This window comes from Haliotis rubra, unplaced genomic scaffold, assembly GCF_003918875.1.
Source record: "Haliotis rubra isolate DU_JTF1 unplaced genomic scaffold, ASM391887v1 Scf1244, whole genome shotgun sequence".
In the NCBI taxonomy this organism is placed as follows: domain Eukaryota; kingdom Metazoa; phylum Mollusca; class Gastropoda; order Lepetellida; family Haliotidae; genus Haliotis; species Haliotis rubra.
In genome coordinates, this window is record NW_025765164.1 from 107,409 (window position 1) to 130,295 (window position 22,887).

General features: G+C 41.7%; 1 protein-coding gene and 1 non-coding gene across 3 annotated transcripts in view; one reads left to right on the top strand and one right to left on the bottom strand.

The window, feature by feature from the left end:
* LOC124266291 overlaps positions 1-22,887 on the bottom strand; it is a 61,225-nt gene that overhangs the window by 30,622 nt on the left and 7,716 nt on the right. The window lies entirely within an intron of this gene.
* Trnan-guu lies at positions 14,924-14,997 on the top strand. The gene has a single exon. It is a non-coding gene; the product is annotated as a tRNA-Asn (tRNA).

Below are 22,887 nucleotides of genomic sequence, written 5' to 3' on the forward strand. Positions count from 1 at the left end.
GACATTGCATATCATTCGACACATTCAATGTTATGTATAAGGAGAATATTTATGGAAGCGATATCCGCATTTGATGTTGTCAAAAATCTCACATATTACAACAAAACAGTGTAACGATTGAAGTAACATTGTGACCTTCACCTTCACACCCAGCGGGTAGGAGCTATCATGTCTTGGTATTCATAAAGTCGATTGTTGTAACCCTGCATTGTAACACAGCAGCACCACACTGTTACAAATAGTCACCAGTCAAAAGCGCAAGCCAAGCAAGAATTATGAATCAGTAATCGATATGCTTGCATGGTCGAGACTCCGCATGGCGAGATAATGACTTGTAGAACACCTAGGGCAAACCCACAGGCACAGGTGCTGGCGAACATGACAGTCACATAACACTGGGAATTAAGCCGATAAGAAGTTGCGATGGTTGCAAAGAAAAGTTCTGAGAAATCAGGGGTTGTATCATGACCTAATAAACGAATTGAACAAGTGACCAAGGACACGAGAGCGTGAGTGATAACCGGATGCGATGCAATACAGAGTGTGTATAGACTGCCCCTCATCCTCAAGCAGACCCGTGAAGATCCGGGTTAGAACTGATCTTCAGTAACAAATGCTTGTCGTAAGAGGCGACTTATGGGATCGGGTGGTCAGGCTTGCTGACTTGATTGACATGTGTCATCGTATCCCAATTGCGTAGGTCAGTGCGCATGTTGTTGATCACTGGATTGACTCGATTATTTACAGACCGCCTCCATATAGCTGTAATATTGCTGAGTGCGGCGTAAAACTAAACTCATTAACTCATCCTCAAAGTACCCTCGGCGCCACGACGACCGCAACATGCTGACGGTATCTGCAGCGCTGTGATCTTACAGAGCGTTAGTTACAACGTGCCACATACGCTATGTGACTGGCGTGATTCGGTGCACTTACAATAAAAACACATATGATGATTATACCTCGTAAACGAGGAGATGTCATATCTAAAAAGCACTCAAGTTATACGAAGACAAGCACAAGCATTGTTTGGTGAGAAAAAATATTTAAGGGTCCGACGTTTTCACCACATAAATTGATCATTTTCAGGAACAGAGGTGTGTTGTTAAGCGGACGTATGTGTCGGGACTGTGTGTAGTCACTGTTGTCCAAATAGATAATCTTATCTTAAACATTAAAGGTGGTTTGAAGGTTTCAGTGTTTTTACAGGTGAACCATTGTAAATCAAGAATCTCAATTTCACGTACATAGAGTAATGTCTATCAGTCACATCATACATAATTTACAACACCAATCTTGTTGACAGCACACCTTCAACTTATCAACGGGTGCAATTACTATAAACAAACAACCCTTTGAGAAATGTGATTATTATCTCCCTTGCATGACTAGACGTTTGCAACCAGAGGGCGCACTTTACGCTTAATGATCGAGGTATTTTCGCGTTCGGTTCAGTTTCGTCACGGCCGCTCAACGAAACTTTGATCCCAGAAACCTATTAAAATGATCAAAAGAGCTTTGAAGATAAAACTGGAATATTTTTCCCAGTGGGACTTCTAAAACGTCTAGATATGAAATCAGGCGGAAGTCATACGCAGTATAGTCAGTGGGTGGCAACACAAAATACCTTCTGTAGGACAGGGAAGTTATTGCTATATAGCAGTGTTGCATTAGGTTTATGTTTACGTTTAGTTTCCATACAATGCATATAATGTAAATGTAAATATTATATTTTATGCTCGTATTCATCCGCGGTGTTTCCTTAGAAAAATATATTAAAATAACACACACCACATGATGCAAATACTGCCAATCTTTTCATCAAAGGTTTAAGCACTCGAGCAGTTTCACAGATCCACGGGGCAATAATGGCGTTGAAAACGTTAACGATGTCAAACCGGTGTATTCATACTAAGTACATGTAACGTCACTCTCACCCCTATTTCTCCCTCGCACTATGTTACAGATACTTCAGGGGCGGCGGGGTAGCCTAGTGGTTAAAGCGTTCGCTAGTCACGCCAAAGACTCGGGTTCGGTTCCCCACATGGGTACAATGTATGAAGCCCATTTCTGGTGTCCCCCTTCGTGATATCGCTGGATTATTGCTAAAAGCGGCGTAAAACTAAACTCACTCACTCAAAATAATTCAAAATAATTAATGACGAGCTTATACTATACATCTAATTATTGTTGATTAAAAGATTACCGCCTTTAAGCTATCTCCTGAAGCTATTTCCAGCTAACATTACTTCACTAAACCTGAAATATCATCACCCGATACTGAAATTCCAGCAAGGTTCCGTGAGCACCTGGGCATTTCGCTACCGCCTAATGAATGTTTCAACCACCTGCTTGACAAATAGATGCGCGGGGATACAATTACCAGGACGACTGGTGGTCGTTATCAAACACTCTTGGTCCGAGTTCGATACTGAAAAGCCAGCAACGTCTTGCCGCTGAGTATGTTTGGCTAAGTGCAGTCTTTTGCTCAACATAGTTAACCTAGCAACCGCAACTTAAGGAGTATCGAGGCCGACTGAACGATCGTCAGATTACGATGGGACTAAAGTTCATCGGTGTTTCTATTTCTATAGGTTTAAAGGCCGCTTTGTGATGGAGTCGCACCTGTCAAATGGAAAGTGGTCTAATGTCATCTTGTGATAGCGGGCAACGCTGTATTTACACAGAGGGTAGGGCGATGTGCATTTCAACTGGTCCAAATAGATGGGGTTATGTTATTAATACAGTATGGCAAGATTACGGGTATACTATTACAGTAGTTTTTTGTTGAACCAAATGTTTGTCACACTGAATGATGTATGACAGTTGTAAATTCATTTTTCCTGATTTATTTCCAGGTATACACGCATGTTGAAACCCAACTTCCCGATGATGTACTGACTCCCTGTGTCTCAAGACCATCGGTCGTACAGTAGAAGCAGGGGATATAAACACACGCATATTGATAACATGTACTTACAATGAACTATAAACAAAATATTACAAAAGTTGTTCATAATCAATCAATGTTTTACCTGGTACGGACTCGATCACTTAAGACATCCGTGATATTCATGTACATGGAAGTGGAATATTCCAGACTGTGGTGTTAGGTAACACCCACATAATGTCATGCATTTACAAATATGTTTGCTTCTCAGATATTCTATGGAAATTCAGTATCGTCATATGACTGATTTGAGGCAATGCATCTGAATCTCTTTAGAATAGTGAAGTGACCTCAAAAGCAAACAAACCAAAGCGAAATAACAAATACGACGAAATTGTCTGAACGACTTAAACCAATATGCATTAAACAAGAACATTGTTACTTTTGCTTAAATTGAAATGTAAACTTGGTGACTACAACAGAACTGTCAATTAATATTTTTGCAGCAACACAGAAATTCCTGTTTGAAACGGTATATATTTTCTTGAAAACAAGGTTGACTAGTTTGTTAAGAGTGCAGAAAACAAGATATTCACAACACAATTAATCTGCAAGATTCATGCAATGTCTTTTCATCGCAGCAGTCGGGTGATCTGTCTCACTAGTTGTTTCAGATGTGCAATGTTTGTGATTGACAACTCAATTATTTAGAGCGTGCAGAGTCATATACGGCGGAAATATTGGAGCTTCAGTTTATGGTGCAATCTCACAGACATTTCCACTTCAGCAGAGGAACGAGGTAATTGAAGACGCATGATTTATTGGGATGTCTGCATGATAGCTATCTGATAGTGTTGTAGTCCATGAAAGTATTAGGTTTGTCAGTCTCGCTGATATATCTATACCATGTGCCGATTTACCTGCTAGTGGTAACTATTTTCAGAAGATGTGAACACAGTTTTGTATCTGTTATGCCTTGCCGAGTTAACTGCCGAGTTTGATAACGACGTCATTGGAAGCTATGGCGTCACGAAAGAACACACTGCCTTATTGTATTAATCTGTCTTATATGTTGTAGCATGAGTGAGTGAGTTTAGGTTTACGCCGCACATAGCAGTATTCCAGCTATAAGGCGGCGGTCTGTAAATAATCAAGTCTGGACTAGACAATCTAGTGATCAACAGCATGAGCATCGATCTACGAAATTGTGATACTATGACATGTGTCAACCAAGTCAGCGAGCCTGACCACCCGATCCCGTAAGTCAGCCTCTTACGACAAGCATGGGTTACTGAATATCAGATCTAACGCGGATCTTCATTGGTTGTAGCTTCGAACTGCAATTAAACCTTGGTCACGGATATAGAAAGTCACACATACACATAAATATATACACACATTTACGTTTACTTATCTTTAAATAAATTTATGTATTATCTGGTACAGATATATTTCACTCCACGCTCTTCTACTTTATCTTCAGGGCTAACTGATGATGAAATTGAAACACTTCTGTACACTACTGAACTATATGTACAGACAGACAGACAGACAGACAGGCACACACACACACACACACAAACACACATATATATATATATACATCACATGAGCATGAAGAAAGAAAGGGAGTTGATAAAGCTTCTCGCCTTGACTTATCACTGAGTTATCGCTTGTTTCTAACAGTATTTAGCTATAGCAGCTCACACAAACAGTAAACGATGTGAAAGGGTAAAGCAACTCAGATGGGGATTGTCAGGTATAACGGTAAATGTACGTGCTATTTCAAATAATTATAACGTTTACTATAGTGTTTGTAGAATTCAATACCACGTTGTCATGGCAACTTGAAAAGGACAAGTATGGCTGAAAGCTCAGACTACAACCAGGTATTTTATGTGACATTTCTCAATATTGATGCTTTGGAACACAAAAGACAAGACAAATGTAGCGTGATTCTCCTGACTCTCTGCTGTAAGATTCGTCGTATAACTGTCGGTTTCAGTTTTGGGGGGTATTAATCCTCCTTTTATTGCAATACCGTGTTGCTGACAAGAGCTCCGCGTCCCTTTAGAGTTTAATTACTACATTTGATTCAGGATTTACGACAGTTTATGTCAGAAAACCTTTTGGTCTTTTAACGAGTTTCTCTTATTTGCGCGGCAATGTGTAGCAACGACAGGAGGAATGTACATTCTACACAAAACACAACTAATCTTCAAAAAATCGTTATGATAAGCCGCTTTCCAGACGTGATATTGGCTCTTAATGAGAATCTGAAAGGTAATGTAATTACCATGGTTACAACTTCCCCTGGCATTCTTATTATTTTGCGTTGTGTATTCATGAAAACTACACGTCATAACAAATTCAGCCTCGAAATATATTTACCGGCCTAGCTATTCCCACTATTACACTCCCGGCGTGTGTGTAGGACCAGATGGGACAAGATGGTTTCAGCCGACATTCCTGGATGTCTGGGGTTGGGATGGGGTTAGTTTTGGGGGTTTCTGGTGGGGTAAGTGTCGGGAGGGGGCTAGTGTTGGGGTTGGGAAGGGGTTAGTACTGGGTAAGTATTGAGATGGGGTTAGTGACGGGGTTGTAATGGTGTACGTGTTGGGGTTGGGAAGGGGTTAGTGATGGGTAAGTGTTGAGATGGGGTTAGTGACGGGGTTGTACTGGTGTACGTGTTGGGGTTGGGAAGGGGTTAGTATTTGGTAGGTGATGAGATGGGGTAGTGACGGGGTTGTACTGGTGAGATGGGGGGAAGGGTTAGTGGTGGGATGGGGTAGTGACGGGGTTGTACTGGTGTACGTGTTGGGGTTGGGAAGGGGTTAGTATAGGGGATAGGATGGGGTTCGGCTTAGGATTGGGATGAAGTTAGTTTTTGGGTTGGGATGGTGTTAGTTTTGGAGTTGTGTTGGAGCTGGATTAGAGTTGGGATCGGGTGGTTTTTGTGAAGGGGATGAGCTATTGTTTCGGGATAAGTTTGAGTTGGATCTGATGTTTCCGCTCTGTTTAATATATACAGTAAACACGTTTGTGCCAAAGTTAACACAACCGTAAAGTGATGACTTCAGAAGAAGTTCAAGGGCTCAGCTTTCGTTTCGGGACAGCCGGAAGTTCAACATGCGAAAGTTCGACACAAGGAAGTTTGACTTTAATATATTGTTGCCCATTCTGGTCGTGGATATATGCTTTTAATCCCAAGCTGAACTTTATCCCACTGTGAGAATGTTCCTGTGGAGGCATTGAGACTGATACCAACAGAGCATATAAAACACAAATTGCACAACATGTATTCTAACAACAGACAACTAGGGTTGGTAATTAGTTTGATGAGGTTTGACCCCTGGTCAGATATGATACTAAACCCATGGCTCGACATTAATCTCTTCAAACTTGACCGCGCTGACATCAATCAGTCTAGCACGTGCTCGCTCCGTACCGGGTCTGGCGCCACTCTTCGATGATCAGTTTTTATTGAACGAGAACAGGATTTGACTTGATTTAATGTGTGCCGCTCGGCCTGGCATGCAGATAATACTTGGTAATGTCTGCTTCGTTACTGTAAAATACCTGGTGATGACTGCTGGGATCGTGAAATGCATGGAGAATTCTTTGTATGGACTGACAGTATATGGTGGTAGTTGTATTGGTACTTGTATGTTGGAGACTGTGTGAGACTAACTGTATATAATGCTATTAATATTGGTACTGACATGTCTGGTGACGTCAATAGACCGGCAATATATGGTGGTCATAGCTATGTATAGTGGAGTCTGCATATTGTTAATAGTATATGATGGTCATGGACATGTATAGTGGAGTCTGTGTAGGGCTGACAGTATCTGATGGTCATGGACATGTATAGTGGAGTCTGTGTAGGGCTGACAGTATATGATGGTCATGGACATGTATAGTGGAGTCTGTGTAGGGCTGACAGTATATGCTGGTCATGGACATGTATAGTGGAGCCTGTGTAGGGCTGACAGTATATGATGGTCATGGACATGTATAGTGGAGTCTGTGTAGGTCTGACAGTATCTGATGGTCATGGACATGTATAGTGGAGTCTGTGTAGGGCTGACAGTATCTGATGGTCATGGACATGTATAGTGGAGTCTGTGTAGGGCTGACAGCATCTGATGGTCATGGACATGTATAGTGGAGTCTGTGTAGGGCTGACAGTATCTGATGGTCATGGACATGTATAGTGGAGCCTGTGTAGGTCTGACAGTATCTGATGGTCATGGACATGTATAGTGGAGTCTGTGTAGGGCTGACAGTATCTGATGGTCATGGACATGTATAGTGGAGTCTGTGTAGGGCTGACAGTATCTGATGGTCATGGACATGTATAGTGGAGTCTGTGTAGGGCCTGACAGTATATGATGGTCATGGACATGTATAGTGGAGTCTGTGTAGGGCTGACAGTATCTGATGGTCATGGACATGTATAGTGGAGTCTGTGTAGGGCTGACAGTATCTGATGGTCATGGACATGTATAGTGGAGTCTGTGTAGGGCTGACAGTATCTGATGGTCATGGACATGTATAGTGGAGTCTGTGTAGGGCTGACAGTATCTGATGGTCATGGACATGTATAGTGGAGTCTGTGTAGGGCTGACAGTATATGATGGTCATGGACATGTATAGTGGAGTCTGTGTAGGGCTGACAGTATCTGATGGTCATGGACATGTATAGTGGAGTCTGTGTAGGGCTGACAGTATCTGATGGTCATGGACATGTATAGTGGAGTCTGTGTAGGGCTGACAGTATATGATGGTCATGGACATGTATAGTGGAGTCTGTGTAGGCTGACAGTATCTGATGGTCATGGACATGTATAGTGGAGTCTGTGTAGGGCTGACAGTATCTGATGGTCATGGACATGTATAGTGGAGTCTGTGTAGGGCTGACAGTATATGATGGTCATGGACATGTATAGTGGAGTCTGTGTAGGGCTGACAGTATATGATGGTCATGGACATGTATAGTGGAGTCTGTGTAGGGCTGACAGTATATGATGGTCATGGACATGTATAGTGGAGTCTGTGTAGGGCTGACAGTATATGCTGGTCATGGACATGTATAGTGGAGTCTGTGTAGGGCTGACAGTATATGATGGTCATGGACATGTATAGTGGAGTCCTGTGTAGGGCTGACAGTATATGATGGTCATGGACATGTATAGTGGAGTCTGTGTAGGGCTGACAGTATATGATGGTCATGGACATGTATAGTGGAGTCTGTGTGGAGGCTGACAGTATATGCTGGTCATGGACATGTATAGTGGAGTCTGTGTAGGGCTGACAGTATATGATGGTCATGGACATGTATAGTGGAGTCTGTGTAGGGCTGACAGTATATGATGGTCATGGACATGTATAGTGGAGTCTGTGTAGGGCTGACAGTATCTGATGGTCATGGACATGTATAGTGGAGTCTGTGTAGGGCTGACAGTATATGATGGTCATGGACATGTATAGTGGAGTCTGTGTAGGGCTGACAGTATATGCTGGTCATGGACATGTATAGTGGAGTCTGTGTAGGGCTGACAGTATATGATGGTCATGGACATGTATAGTGGAGTCTGTGTAGGGCTGACAGTATCTGATGGTCATGGACATGTATAGTGGAGTCTGTGTAGGGCTGACAGTATATGATGGTCATGGACATGTATAGTGGAGTCTGTGTAGTGGGTCTGACAGTATCTGATGGTCATGGACATGTATAGTGGAGTCTGTGTAGGGCTGACAGTATATGATGGTCATGGACATGTATAGTGGAGTCTGTGTAGGGCTGACAGTATATGCTGGTCATGGACATGTATAGTGGAGTCTGTGTAGGGCTGACAGTATATGATGGTCATGGACATGTATAGTGGAGTCTGTGTAGGGCTGACAGTATATGATGGTCATGGACATGTATAGTGGAGTCTGTGTAGGGCTGACAGTATATGATGGTCATGGACATGTATAGTGGAGTCTGTGTAGGGCTGACAGTATATGATGGTCATGGACATGTATAGTGGAGTCTGTGTAGGGCTGACAGTATATGATGGTCATGGACATGTATAGTGGAGTCTGTGTAGGGCTGACAGTATATGATGGTCATGGACATGTATAGTGGAGTCTGTGTAGGGCTGACAGTATATGATGGTCATGGACATGTATAGTGGAGTCTGTGTAGGGCTGACAGTATATGATGGTCATGGACATGTATAGTGGAGTCTGTGTAGGGCTGACAGTATCTGATGGTCATGGACATGTATAGTGGAGTCTGTGTAGGGCTGACAGTATATGCTGGTCATGGACATGTATAGTGGAGTCTGTGTAGGGCTGACAGCTGACAGTATATGCTGGTCATGGACATGTATAGTGGAGTCTGTGTAGGGCTGACAGTATATGATGGTCATGGACATGTATAGTGGAGTCTGTGTAGGGCTGACAGTATATATATGATGGTCATGGACATGTATAGTGGAGTCTGTGTAGGGCTGACAGTATATGCTGGTCATGGACATGTATAGTGGAGTCTGTGTAGGGCTGACAGTATATGATGGTCATGGACATGTATAGTGGAGTCTGTGTAGGGCTGACAGTATATGATGGTCATGGACATGTATAGTGGAGTCTGTGTAGGGCTGACAGTATATGATGGTCATGGACATGTATAGTGGAGTCTGTGTAGGGCTGACAGTATATATGATGGTCATGGACATGTATAGTGGAGTCTGTGTAGGGCTGACAGTAGTATGCTGGTCATGACATCATGGACATGAGACAGGGGCTGACAGTATATGATGGTCATGGACATGTATAGTGGAGTCTGTGTAGGGCTGACAGTATATGATGGTCATGGACATGTATAGTGGAGTCTGTGTAGGGCTGACAGTATCTGATGGTCATGGACATGTATAGTGGAGCCTGTGTAGGGCTGACAGTATATGATGGTCATGGACATGTATAGTGGAGTCTGTGTAGGGCTGACAGTATCTGATGGTCATGGACATGTATAGTGGAGTCTGTGTAGGGCTGACAGTATATGATGGTCATGGACATGTATAGTGGAGTCTGTGTAGGGCTGACAGTATCTGATGGTCATGGACATGTATAGTGGAGTCTGTGTAGGGCTGACAGTATATGCTGGTCATGGACATGTATAGTGGAGTCTGTGTAGGGCTGACAGTATATGATGGTCATGGACATGTATAGTGGAGTCTGTGTAGGACATGTATAGTGGATCTGATGGCTGACAGTGGCTGGTCATGGACAGGTATATGGAGTCTGTATAGGGCTGACAGTATATGATGGTCATGGACATGTATAGTGGAGTCTGTGTAGGGCTGACAGTATATGCTGGTCATGGACATGTATAATGGAGTCTGTGTAGGGCTGACAGTATATGATGGTCATGGACATGTATAGTGGAGTCTGTGTAGGGCTGACAGTATATGATGGTCATGGACATGTATAGTGGAGTCTGTGTAGGGCTGACAGTATCTGATGGTCATGGACATGTATAGTGGAGTCTGTATAGGGCTGACAGTATCTGATGGTCATGGACATGGACATGTATAGTGGAGTCTGTATAAGGCTGACAGTATTTGATGGTCATGGAACGAACCGTTTTCGTGGTATTCTGTCTTCACAATCTTTGGCACAATACATGTACTGCTTAAGGGAATATCCCATAGGCTAACACACTCCCCAAATGACCAAGATCAGTAGGACGTCAGTTAATGCGTGCACATCCTCTCCGGAAACCCATCCATCTACCCTCCCCGCCTGTCAGATGACAAAGTCATGAGAGCCTCTTTGTGGCATCCAATCATTGTTATCCTTGCCGGGTGTGCATCGATCACCGCTGAGTGAGCGGCTTCTCCAGGTGGTCCCCTCGCTATACGGGAAAGCACACTACAATACTCCCTCCTTTAGTCAAGCATATTAAGTGAACGCACCAAAGGTTAATGATTTCATCAATGAGTTTACAACAATCAGGTTGGCGATTGTGGCCAGAATCCAGTTCTATATTTAGACCCTGAAGGACCCCCTGACGTATGATCACAGAAATAATTCCCTTTCCAAGGTCCTGCTAAATTGTGGTAGTCATCTATTCCCCATAAACTACGTGATTGCAATTCCATTTCCAGTATATTTCCGTGAAATATAATATGGATACAATTAGTATTGATAGCCCAAGCATTAAAAGGGTAATATACTATAGCAACCTCTCGTGTCAAGGATAACGTTACGACTGCCCGTCCTCAGATCAGCTTCTGATGGCCTCCTGCCTCCAGTTCTCGTGATATCTGTTCCTCTAATTACAGGTACTGCTTCAACTCTTATTGACTGCAGTGATAGAGAGTATAACTGCCACAACGTTATTACATTCATTACAGCGTTGTCTGGCTGCATTCTCAAACAGGCAATGTCCCTAGTGTTCCAGATATTACAGGCGTGTATCGTTGGTTTGTATTCTTTCTGTCTTGAATGCGGATACTTAAACTGTTTGTAATAGATAAATATAGTCGGCGTGGATACCATTCACACACTTACTGTGTCAACCGAGCGCATAGTGGTTGCTTTAACGTTTGATATTGGCCATATATAGTACGTGATATTTCCTTTGGAATATTCATATGTATTCAGGCGTTATATAAATTTACACATTAATATACGTGTGTGTGAGTGCGTGTATTTGTTTGTGTGTTTCTTTGTGTGTGTGTGTGTGTGTGTGTGCGTGCGTGCGTGCGTGCGTGTGTGTGAGAGAGAGAGTGAAATTCGTATGCAGATGCAAAGGAAAAGGTGATAAGGGCTTCATTAATTGAGTGTATTAAAGTTCCTGTTTTCGACTTTCAAGAAGCATAGAGGCGATGGGGTAGCCTAGTGGTTAAAGCGTTCGCTCGTCACGCCCGAGACCCGGGTTCGATCCCCCACATGGGTACATGTGTGAAGCCCATTCCTGGTGTCCCCCGCCGTGATATTGCTGAAATATTGTTAAATTCGGCGAAAAACTAAACTCACTCGCTCATTCAAGATGCATAACTGTCTCGCGATGCATCCTATTTTCCACTAATTTCGTAGTATACATAAAATGATACAATACATAGATATGCTGGCATTAAGTTGAATATGTAGTTATTATATTCTCACGACATTGAGGACAGTTTAAGGATTGAACCTGGCATCTGAACTATCACGTTTTAGAGGAGACAGATTTCCTGACCAGGGCCTTCCAGGTTCTCTAACTGAGAGCATAGTGGCACCTGTAGTAATAGCCAAGCCAAAAGACATGTCACGTATATATACAACGGTGTCTATTTCACGTCTGAAAGGAAATATATTTCATTTACCTTCACCATTTCCGTTATGCAGCGACACACAGACCGTGTGATGCTGATTGCGTGTATGGCGTGACACGTATGTGACAACCGTAGTCTGTGTCACAAGCGAACGTGACTTTAATACACAGTTCATTTAGGGATGAGTCCTCGCTGCAATATTTTGTAGCATAACTGAACGCAGCCTTTCCTGATAGGTAAAAACATTAAAAAAAATATTGATAAAATAGTGTGTGGTTAGAGCCTGTTACTCAAGTGACCTTCACAGCTGCAACAAGGCAGTCTTGGGCAAGCCGTGCTTGTCGTAAGGGGCGACTAACGGGATTGATGGCCAGACTCGCCTACTTGGTTGACACATGTTATCGCGTCCCAATTGCGTAAAACGATGCTCATGATGTTGATCACTGGATTGTCTCATCCAGACTCGAATATTTACTTACCGCCGCCATATAGCTGGAATATTCCTGAGTGCGGCGTTAAACAACCAACAAAATCATATTAACTGGGTGGTACCTCGTCATACGGACTGTTCCATTTTCCACGTAACATGTATATTTTGTACATAAAACAATCAAATGCAATGAGTCTCGGATCATCGACATCATCCACCATCCTCAGTTTGTGAGCGGAATGTTGTCCATGTTGAAAGTGTTGACACTGCCGTGGCTTCATCACTCCACTGCATATGTCATATATCAACACTGAACCAAACCTTTCCGCAATGAACTCACATTCGTCCATTTAGCTCAACGCACGGGGATGAAAAGAAGCAAGGATCTATAACGACCTAACTGTAGAACGCAAACTAGTCCTCTTCCTTGTGAAAGAGATGGTCCCGCGCCTCCGACGCCTCGTATTTGCATAATGATTTCCTATATTGATGCTATCCTCCCATAAGTACACGTTCGATAGTTAATCTTAACCCACCCGTCTTCCAGGGTTGTGCAATTTCCGAGTATTGAGTTTTCCAGAACCCCGTGCAAATTATTTCGTTATTGGAACAGTGGTAGGTAATTAGTAACACCGCTCGCTGAAGATCAGTGTCAATATATATTCAGACAGTTTAAAGATCGGCGCATCTACCCGATATTTTCACAAGGTAATCACCTGTATGTGATCTGCACTGCTTCCTCCAGCATTCTGAGTGTCAGTTTATGAAAGTACCTACACCCTACTCTCACGTGTTTTCTGCTTCTAAACTCGACAAATACAAAAATTCTTTCTCCTTTACCAAATATACCAACCATGGTATGTATGATAGAATATATTGTATGTCAATCTGATATGACAAATTGTCGTTTAACTAACAGTAAATCTCTATGTAGACAGATGTTTCAATGCACATTATATTCACGGGCAACAAGGGGTCGCTGAACTGTTCTGAGCCCCACTGTGACGGACTGCATGTATGGTGGTCGGTTGCAAATTGTGTCAACATTGTTCCCTTCTTATTTTGTTAACATGCAACCTAGAAACAAATTGTGCACTGCTGTCATTTGTGAAAGCATTCCCTTGACTTATTATTTTGCCTTCATTTATCATTGAAGAAACGTATCTATGTGAACATTTGCGAGCCTGTGTTTGTATAGATGTCTACGTATAATTTTGATGCACACAAGGTGATGAAATAATGTATCATTGATCTAAAGTTGCTATTATGATGGATAACAGAGTGCTCTCCAGGTCATTGTTTACGGACACATCACGACCTTTATTGTTATATTTACGATATGGATCAATATAATGATAGTATGCATAACTATGATTACATGCGTGGGAAAATGTATAACAGAACAGTTCTGGTATGTAGGATACAGGTTATCTCAATGCCTGCAGTTTAATTGCAGTCAGTTGTCACTTCGTGCAGTCAGTAAATTGCAGTCAGTTGACACTTCTTGCATCTTGCATGTAATTGATGAATTTTCGATAACTCAAATCACTTGCTACTTTTCAAACGAACAGTTCGGACAGCGCGAATTTAAGTGTTTCACTTCTGAATGCCGTTCAAAGCCTTTACAAGTTCGGAAGTACCTCCGTTTCACAGAGATACAAAACGGAAGGTCTTGACTTATGGGGAACTCCCCGTTTAATGATTGCCAGTGTGCTTTACTCCCTTCAAACCATCGATATCAAATACTAGTATTGAAATCTTAATTCATTATAACATGAATTAAGAGTTGACTAGAGAATGGTGCGAAGAATAAACTCAAACTGATTTACTTTTCACTGGCATTCACACCTGTCATGATATCTGTCATTATAAAAGACCAGGTATTTGCATGGAAATGTATTCATGTTCATACACAGTGCAGTAATCATTCCAAACCTCTATGCATTATAGATAAAGATACACATTGTATGTTGAGATCCATTTCACGGATCATATAACAGAGACGTCGACGTGTACTAAATATTAACTCTATTCTTATTTGTGCGTATATAGTCAATCACGAAGACTACGTACATTACCCGGAAATTAGTATTGATTTTTTTCAAGGAAATTGGTGTACTTGGATCTTTCCGACTCGACTGAAGTCAAACCTCGATATACGAGGAAATAACGAAAGTAGAGCATGATGCAAGATACAGGGTTGCAGGATCACTAGACAGAGCCTAGCCGTATGCTGCGCGCTATTTACCCGTCAATGCGTGACTTCTATCTTTAACCTCCACCTAGTACAATGTCTCTGTGGCGCAATCGGTTAGCGCGTTCGGCTGTTAACCGAAAGGTTGGTGGTTCGAGTCCACCCAGGGACGTTTAATATTTTGCCGTTTCACCCTAGCGTCTTTTAACTGAGATGATGAAATATGGTCAAGCTTTCTTAATAATGATTCTGTTGTATTTTGAGAGGACAGTTCAATGTGATTCAGCTCACAGTTGTCCACGAGCGTGGGTATGATGCTAACTTGACAAAGACAATAATCAGAGGCCATTTTGGATGAGAAACCCTTGACTGATGATACCCGGCAATGTGCCCGGTCTCAACACCACGCCTAGATACACAGGGCCACTGAGGCAAATTGTGATTCCAGATATTTTCAGACTTATAACTTTCTGTGGAATAGATGTGTGTGAATATCCTAGCGTCACATATGTCGGCGTTTATTTTGTCCCTGTGTATACTTTCCGATATTGAGGTTACTTGTGTTTATACGCGGCGTTTAAATGTAAGCTGGAAAATGACGTCTAAGGACGCTGAGAATTTGGACTGTTACATAACATGTGTGTCCTAACATTAGACATAGTTACTGAAGCTGGTACTAAAGTGGCAACTTGCTGGGTTCCGTTCGGTCTCATTCTTCTGATATAACGTAAACGACGCACATGTGCGTTTATAACACATTGTTGTTACCGCAATACATCGCATGCGTTATATCGCATCGTATCGCTGGTCACGTAATGCGATAATGATCTTACGCCTGCGATATAGATAAGAACACTAGGTTATAACACGTGTCAAAACTGTTGTTTTCACTTCATTAACATTTCAACACCACACATATGAGATGGTGTGATAGACAACTTTCTCTTAGTCACGAACATGAATGCATCTCAAGCTATGTGGGTCTTCAGTTCAAGTTATGCGTGACACCCTGTTCAGTGCGTGACACTGGAGTGGCGAGGATGTGTCACATATGACAAACTGTGTTGTGGTGGGAGAAATAACGCGTGACAACCGTGACATGTTTTCATAATTACTTGGAAGGGAAGTCAAATCAACTCATATTATCTGGGTTCAGTAAAGTACGCCATGTAAACGTGATCGTCAATCTTGTGCGTGGATGTTTTCCCAGTGGTAGGACAGTGGTGGGGTTATTGTTGTGGAAGAGTGACCGTGGGGTACAGGTGGTATGTACGCTGCTCAATATAGGCTTTTGTGTTGTTTGTTTGTTGTTTAACGCCGAACTCAGCAATATTCCAGCTATACTATCCAAAAAAAGAAACGCATAGGCCAGAAATCTGTTGCGAAAATATTGTATATTCAAACATGTATAACTCGTCCAGAAATAGACTTTCGTACATGAATCTTTACATCAGTTTAGAAGAAGAAACTGTCTATACAACCAATTGGATGATTTTAGATAACGGAGACGTTGAGCGCGATGGTGACGACGTGGCGGTCCCGACGTCGGTGTCTCCTGGCTCTCAGTCCAATCTCTCTCAACCTGTTCCGTACAGTTTGACCGAATATGTTCCGAAGTCCAGGTACCCTGGCTGCTGTTCTCTCACCCGTGGCAGTACGAACACGCAGATGTAGTACCCGGATGTACCGATCTCTGCAGTGGTGACTCGAGGTCTGCTTGTACGGGGACGGTCATTTGTTATACCTGTTTGGTTGTAACGAGCTGCAAGCCGTGATATCGTGCTCAGACTAACATTCAGACGCCTGGCACAGAAGATTAGTAATCTCCTGCGTGCATTCTTTCAATGGCGATGTACCGTGTCGCAGCGTCAAGACGTGGCGTAGTGATTTGACCTTGAAACTCCTTCAAAACGAATGCCGATTTCCGAAAGTAATCTGGATTTTTATAGCCAGACAGTGTATGCTCTTTGCTGCACAATTTCAACTGGAAGATTATTTCTGTTGTGTTGTGGCGATGCCTTTTTAATCCTTGTAAGAAATCTCATCAAAATCAACATTTTAGGGTAAATCGAATTTTCACTTGTGTAATTGTGTAAAATCATGTTATCAACACTTTTCTTACATATTTTGACGATTGTTTGAACACAATAGTTAATTAATAGATTTATTAAAATACAAAACGGCTATACGTTCATTTTCTGGATAGTATATATGTCTGGACCAGACAATCCAGTGATCACCAGCATGAGCATTGATCTGCGCTACTGGGATACGATGACATGTGTCAACCAAGTCAGCGAGCCTGACCACCCAATTCCGTTAGTCGCCCCTTACGAGAGCAGAGGTTACTGAAGCTCAGTTCTAACCGGATATCTCAATGTAGGCACAGGGTGAAGTGGTTATAGTGATATTGGAAAGGATGGTAGTACCAGTGGTGGAATCAAGGGTGACACTGGTGGGGATAACATTGACACTGGCAGTGTCACCGAGAGCAGTGTCATCACCAGCCTTTCATTTAACGCATCTGTGGAGGTACATTTAGTTTGGGCGATACAGTATCGATGAAAGGTTCTGATTCCCTGACTGACGAGGCTGCTGTCTGAAGTAATGTCTGCAATGCACGTGGATGCACGTGTTAGTGGAGCAGCGACTTTCAGGGGATTAAAGAACACAGCACAAGAACACAGCATCTTAATCAATGTGACATTAACGTGCCCTCAGTAGTCACAAACACAGCATCTTCACATCAAAGATATGACATTAAAAACTAATCATGCCAAAACCCACACATTCAACGCAATATCACATGTATGTATCTATCTGAAACTACACCAGAAGCTAAGAATGTTGCAGTGGGCATTTGTCTCCCATGCTCGTTAAACAAATCATTTCTACAAGATAGAGTATAAGGAAAGCAATTTTGCACAGGGAAATAACCTCCGAACCTTAAGCCAGTAAAGATAAATTCGCATATCGAAAAACCACCATGTATCATCAAGCTGCTTTTAGAAAACCTCAATTAATCTTCAAAAGCTTTCCCCAAAGCTAGCGATCAGAACTAAACCCCGAAGCTTCTAATGTCCCTTGGCGAAGTATCGATCGTCTTCAGATGGCTCAACTCAGCTTCCAGAGATCGCAGGAAGCAGAAGATTTCACGCCGAGATGACAATACATAGACCTTCTAATGAACACCGGCCTTCATTTATCTGTTTGTAAGGCTACCAATTTGCTGGGATCATTGGATGTTATGGGAAGGAAAGGTATTATCTTACCTGCTTTGGTTTGGACAAAACTGCAGTCATTATTTCTGAATAGGCATGATAAACAGGAGTTCATTCAAAGAAAGTTGATTATAATATTTTTAAAGAAAACAACATGTTATCAGCTTCTTAATGAATGTTTTCAATTATGTAAGTAATCGATACAACGTGATATACACTGTTTGTTCACATGATACATGATTTAAAGAAATTGCAATTTGAAGTGCATAAAAACCTTTTCTTAAATCTTGATTGATGGGTATTACTACACAAATGATGTTTTTGTATGTTTGTCTCCAAACTGTCACAAAGCGGCATTTCTTATTCTTCCTGAATAAACAAAACTGTCATTGATTGACAGACAAGAATAATTTGTATTTTTCTGAAATTGTCTGAAAACACAATACGTGAGGCTTCGCAATTTTGAAGAATCTACAAATCGTGCAATGTTATCACACATGGTTGGAAAAAATCAGTCTCATTTTAGAATGGGAGGAAAGTTTTAGAATCTACAACCTTTCATGCATGTATTGGTAATATATGATATCATAATGAAATATGTTAGAGATGGTAGAGATAACGAAAGATAACCATTGCCATATATAAACATGCGTCGTTCTTCTATGAGTTAATAGCCTGTGACACTGCTATAAGACGCCTCTACACGGAATAAAGCGACAAAACAACCATTACTTTTGTCAGATTTGACATGATGAGGTATGACTGCGACGTATAATGGGACGACTACATGACCGTATATCAGAGCTGACAGGCAGTACATTCCGCCTACACGGAAGACACAATTATGTTGACTGTCGTGAATAGTTTAGATGTGTGCTGTGTGATAGGTCTATTGTAATGGTATCATAAAGGTACCGCCACCTGATAAACAGCGCCGTTGATAAAGTGTTGAACTGTGTCGTTACGAGTATCTTAAGTTGACTTCAGCATTCTCTGTCGCAGTGTGTAGTTGGATGTAATCTGGTATTGCTGTCAGTCACAGCAGATACTCTATTTACCTTATGTATTTCACATATTTTGAAGAGATGTTTATTGGTTGTCAGAACTACAGATAACATGTTTGGTCATTGAGTTATGAACTCACTTGTGTTCATCTCAATTAGGTATCCTAATTTTCCTTTAAGTAACCAATTAAATTGTACCCACCTCACTTAAACTCAAATTGGGTATTTTGCCATTTTCCATTAATTGTAAAAATATAATAAAGTCTAAATGTTATTCATATTGGATCTGTAATATGAGAAACGATGAGAAAGACTGCCAGTTGCCAAGTTCATGTGTTGAAATAGAACCTCTGAATATACCTCAGTTATTTTATCTATGCACCGGTACGCAAACTAAGATTCGACATTTTTGTGTGTACGCATGTAAAATAAAATATGTTGAGTATTTTAAAAATTCAAGCGTACTTGTACGCAATAGACTTAATAAGAATTGAGTTTTCACATAAATATTTACGCTGATACGCAGCTTATCCGTACCTCTGCCAGGTAGATATTTTAACGTAATCAAAACGGACAGTTGTTCCAGTGATTTATTTACCATTTCACATAAAACGGATTTACGTTGTTCACAGATGATTCATCATTGCATTTGACCTTGACCTTCAGTTATACGATAAGCTTTCACGGATAGATGACCTAGATTTTGAAGCTCTCTTTTGTCACGACCAGTTATGCGATCTGGATGCAACGCTGTTGACACATTAATAATCTGGTGACGATGGATACTGAAGATGCTGACAATGCTGAAGATATTGGTTGTACTGAAGCAAGAGATACACCTCGTAGGGTCTCCGTGATCAAACTATTCGGTAGACTATTAAACAACCCTTTATACATGGATTCAAATAACATGTATTTAACTAAAGTATTTCTCATCAGCCGTTTCATATGTGTGCCATGGGTATCATGACCCATATCACCCGAACCCGAACCCTTGTCTCTTGCAACCCAACCCTGGTTGTGTTTGTGGTCAGACACACATCGAAAATGCCACTTCCGCAATCTCGCTTACAATGGCTACTGCAAAAACATAATGGACATCGCCAAGGAAAACATGTTTCTCGGCTACCCCCGGAGCTGTGTGACCTGCGTCTCACCATGGCTGCTGTCTGTGGAGACAAAGTACAACGCATTGTCTAAATAGCAGACACGGAACTGTCTGTCGTCACAGACGTCTTGAACTAATTTGTAACACGCACTCAAAACATGGCATCACGTCACGTCCATTAATGCCCTGGAGCAGCTTACCTATCTGCACCTATCGTTTCATTCATTATAAATCTGAAGTCAGTCGAAGGTTTAGGTTCGATAAAAAAAATCGCAACATTGCATCAGACAACTAATCAATTTCTATCACGCTGCCATTGTCTTTGATCATTAATGGTTGTCCATATGAAGCTACCTGCAGGGCATATCGATACCACCCAGACAAAATGACAGTAATTATGATGAAATAAATGAAGCCCTGATTACTAGCATCTCGAGGCTTGGACATGCGTTGACAGTAATTATGAAGAACTCACACAATTACTGAGGAGATGACGGGAACAATGACGACGTTTCTGTCCGCTGGGTAGGCAAACAGCTGTTGTCTATTTCAACCCTCGTGTATCCAATTGCTGTTAACGTTGATCAGCTAATCAATATCACATGGCACTTTATCATATCGAGATCATGTCATTTTCATGTCACTTTAATCATCTACGTTCGCGGAAATTGACATAAAAAATGGAATAAATGGGTAAGGTTCCTTTATTACTTCAAAACATTCCATAGAATGATAAAGAAAAGACAAAGCATTGCCAGGACATATGCACGCGTTGTCTGAATCTATTCACATATGAAGGATATTGTTCCAGGCGTTTTAGCAAATATTGCAAACTCTTTCATTACTTTAGGAATGTGTTTGGCATTTGGAGAAGTTGCTGGCAGTGACCGTCATGTAATACAATACATTTCCAAGTATGTTTGCATTCAACGAGTCTTACCAGAGCATGCAATGCAATCCAGTGTGGTATTTGTAGTCTGTGTATCTATCAACGCAATTCACTTACACGGTCAATAGGTTACTATATCAATGTCTGAAGTAATGGCCCGTATCTACCAACGAGAACATCGCAAGTCTGTGTACTTAGACATGAAACGTTTTGTAAATTACATAGAGCAAATACTATCAATTACTGACTGGAATGAATGTCGTTCACCAGTGACTACAGCTGACACTGCCATGTTTGTCTGGGCAGTGATAATTGACTCGGATGTTAATCAGGTCTCACCAATTTGGCTCTGATGCCAACCTTCTGTTGTCTCTTGGGATCAGCCGGACAACGACTGCTGAGGAAATTAGACAGTGATGCATGTTATTGCTCTGATTTACAGATACATACAATCCCTGGGATTCAGAAGGGATTTGCATCTTTCACATGAAATTGATTAACCACACTTCTGTATTATTACCGCTGTTTATGTCAAAGAGCCAAAACTGTTACGCTGATATACGTAACCACAAAGATAACCTACAAATACAACACCATTATTATTTTCTTCTCGGGGATTAGTATAGATTATTGATTTAATGATCACTTCATCATTACTTTTGATTGTATCAAAATTAATATCAATAGTATTTACTTTTGTAGACAACGAAGGCACGAATAGCAGTTAGCTGAACATGAGACGGTGGGGGAGGATAAATCCTCCTCCCGAAGATCCGAGGTCGATTCTGTATTCTTAGTACCCGTCCCCCCAACCATCATCTCATACTCCAACCCTACCGTCATTGCTGAAGTTATGCTTTGCCTCGTCACTCATGCATGCACAATCAGAATACGAGCTGAGCTGAGCTGAGTATGGTTTTACGCCCTTTTTAGCAATATTCCAGCAATATCACGGCGGGGCACACCAGAAATGGGCTTCACAAGTTGTACCCATGTGGGGAATCGAATCCGGGCCTTCGGCGTGACGAGCGAACGCTTTAACCACAAGGCTACCCCACCGCCCCATCAGAATACGAAGGACGGAGTCTGTACGAACATAAATAATTTACATATTCTATGTATCAAACACTATAATACTAAAACCCAAGGATATCATGTTGTCTACACAAGCCCCTGCGGCCTAATCCCTAATCACTTCCACATGCTCCATGTCAGTTCACAGACAGCATCACAGACTGTGGGCATTGCAGTTCAGGTTGGTGTACCAGGATACAACGCTAAACAAAGAAAGTTTGATCATAACAAAACACATTAATGAAAAGTCTTTTACCCTTATGAAATTCGTTTTCACAGTCATGTTCCAATTTTCACACAACGCTTTGCATAGAGAAATGGCTTCATGTTCCGGTCTAAAGTAGCTATTCCTGTCCTTAAGCTCTCATTAGATGGTGTCACCGGCATTGGGCATTGATCTTTTTGCCTCAATTATAACAGTCACGTTTGCTAGTCTTACAGTGAGTTGGTAACAAGTGTAACGTCCCCCTTACAGAAAATACTTGTTTCTCGCTCAATAATTTCCCCACCGAAAGAGTCATTTTCCTATTGATCCGAGTGAACTACGAGAAGAAAAAAACAAGCCCCAGCGTGTAAGATGTCAAGTCAAAGATCCCATTCCAGACTTTCAATATCAACCAAGCTCATGCAAAAGTCAAATCAAGAACTCTGCGAGTAATAACGGTCATTTTCCAGGGTGACACCGAGGCTTAGCTTCAAACGAGATTCGTAGTCTCGTTAATGCTCTTCGCTGACAATTTTTTGTGGAATGTTTTAACATTATTTG